This window comes from Bubalus bubalis, chromosome 17 (assembly GCF_019923935.1).
Source record: "Bubalus bubalis isolate 160015118507 breed Murrah chromosome 17, NDDB_SH_1, whole genome shotgun sequence".
Lineage (NCBI taxonomy): Eukaryota > Metazoa > Chordata > Mammalia > Artiodactyla > Bovidae > Bubalus > Bubalus bubalis.
Window position 1 is genome coordinate 35,407,437 of NC_059173.1, and position 2,516 is coordinate 35,409,952.

At 37.0% G+C, this 2,516-nt stretch overlaps 1 pseudogene; it reads right to left on the reverse strand.

The window, feature by feature from the left end:
- Positions 1-1,431: 1,431 nt before the first annotated feature.
- LOC112579846 lies at positions 1,432-2,297 on the reverse strand (annotated as a pseudogene).
- Between the last annotated feature and the right edge of the window lie 219 nt (positions 2,298-2,516).

Genomic DNA, 2,516 nt, shown 5'->3' on the forward strand with positions numbered 1-2,516 from the left:
TGTGATAATTCATCACTGTTAATATTACTGGTATTGCCATAAGGGCGATGTCATTTTCCTCTTGCTTTGACTTGTGTCTGTCACTGGCTGTCAAAACCTTTACTACGGCAACCCTGATGTGGATATTTTTGTATTTGTACTATTTGCATTTTATTGGTAGGTTAATGTTTTCCATTAAATTTTGGAATATTCATTTCTTATTTCTTCAATATATTTATTTTATTCTGTTAATCCTATTGCATATATAGTGATGTTGTTAGTGATATAACATTTTTATCTTAGACTCTGTTCTTTTGTCTTTATTTTCTATTGTATCATTCTTAGTATTTTACAATCATTATGAATCTATTTTCAGTGAATTAGTTTTTGGTTACTGTACTTTTCAACTCTAGAAATTCAGCTTTTTAAAAACAAAAATCTGTCTTTATTGCTATTCTTTCTTTGGTAGGACATTGTTATTATCTTTCCTTTGATGTTTTTAAAGCATAGCTTCTCTTAGTTCTTTGAAGATATTTAAAACAGCTGCTTTGAAACTCTGCTTGTTCAGTAAAACAGTTGGAGCCCAAAATATTTTCTGTTTACCCCTCCCCTAATGTAAGTCATGTTTTTTTCCTTTGTATGTATGTTTTTATTGTTTTTAAAAGTAAGATAATTTACATAACATAGCAAATCCACATACTGTTTAACAGAGCTTCTTGTAGTTTTTATTCATTTATGACTTTATTGGACTATTAGAGTGAGATATAGTCCACCCTGATGCTAGGAAAGATTGAAGGCAGGAGGAGAAGGGGACAACAGAGGATAAGGTGGTTGGATGGCATCACTGACTCGAAGGACATGAGTTTGAGCAAGCTCCGAGAGTTGGTGATGGACAGGGAAGCCTGGTTTGCTTCAGTCCATGGGGTTACAAAGAGGCAGACATGACTGGACGACTGAACTGAACTGATAGTCCACTCACACAAGTTGAAGTCTAATGCTACTGCACAGAAGGTATGGCCTTTAACATTTCCACAATCATTCTTGAATGACATTGGTTTTAGCAGGACACTCTCAGACTGTTTCCTTGTCTGATCTCTGTATTAATCTGTCTTTGTCATATCATACCAAATTACTAGGCTCCAGTAATTGCTGGCTGAATTCACTATTGTTTCAACAAACCCTGCCTGGGGACAATTTGCTGAAACGTCTGCTCAAATTACATTCAGAGTTTTTTTTTTAGAAGTTCTATGATTCCTCTCTGTGATTTGCTCTGAACTCGGGGTTGGAGGTGGGGGGATTTTCTTGGCTGTGCATTTCTCTGATTCTCTCTAGTAAAATTGTTGACCTACAATTTGTAAATTGTAAACTTTCTTTATTTTTATTTTTTTGGAAGTGTCTGTTAAACAATGAGTTGCTTTGTTAATATGCATGATTAATACAAACTATGAAGTGCTATGGAACTTTAATACCTAAGTCATAGCAAGCAGGTGGCAATTCAACATCCAGGGTCAATAGAAAACTTGGGGGGCTGCAACAGATTAGACTCGCATGGTGGAGGACACATTTTCAGAGGTGAAGTGGGTGCAAGTGTAACAACTTTTCAAGTCCCCTCTCATCACAGAGGATCATCAGCAGCACTCCATTCAAGGAAAAGTGTGCTATCTGGCGCTCTTCAGGCAGGACGAAACTGAAAACCTAGTGGATTGAAGGGGAGGGATTTTTCTATTTCTGGATAAGTGTTAACTGTGGTAGTCACTGAGCTTTTTGTTTTAATGACCTTCCCAGTCATGTTTTTGGTAGAGAAGGTTGTGTTTCTATCTGAGTGGTTCACTAGTCTTTCTTAACTTTTCTGAGACTGACAGTTTCCAGTGCCTTTCTGGCAGCTCTGGGTAAGGTGGGTGGAGCATCAACATTTTACCAACATATGGTGTTGAAACCTAAGGTCTCCCCTCTAAAGTTTTACAGAAGGCTCAGACCCCAGCTTCACTTTGTAAATTGTAAGTAGAGTTACCAACTGCTTACAGTTCACATCTTTACCATTTTTAAGAGTGCTCTTTAACCTTAATTTCCTCACATTCTGTTTCAAATAAAGTCAGGGGTTTTGCGGATAATTTTGGAGCTATATCTATTCTTATGGCCTCCTTTTTCTCTTGTGACAAACATCAGGTTACTTTCTGGAACTGGGAATAGGGACAGTAACTCACCTTTATTGGGGTGACACTAGGCTGATGATAGAGTCTCCAGTGCAGAGATCCCAACCTTTTTTTGGCACTAGGGATTGATTTAATGGAGGATAATTTGGGGATGACTAAGTGCATTACATTTATTGTGCACTTTATTTCTAATCTAATGTCACTGTGATTTTTTTTTCACCTTGCAAGTGAAAGTCTAACTTGCAAGTAAATTGGGCCAATGCTCAACAAGGCCCCAGTATTTTAGGCTTGTCTAGACTAGGGTTGATTCTCTGTTCTATGAGTGTGTTGCTATGGAATTCAGTTGTTTTATTCAATATATCAGATAATAAACATTTTATAATG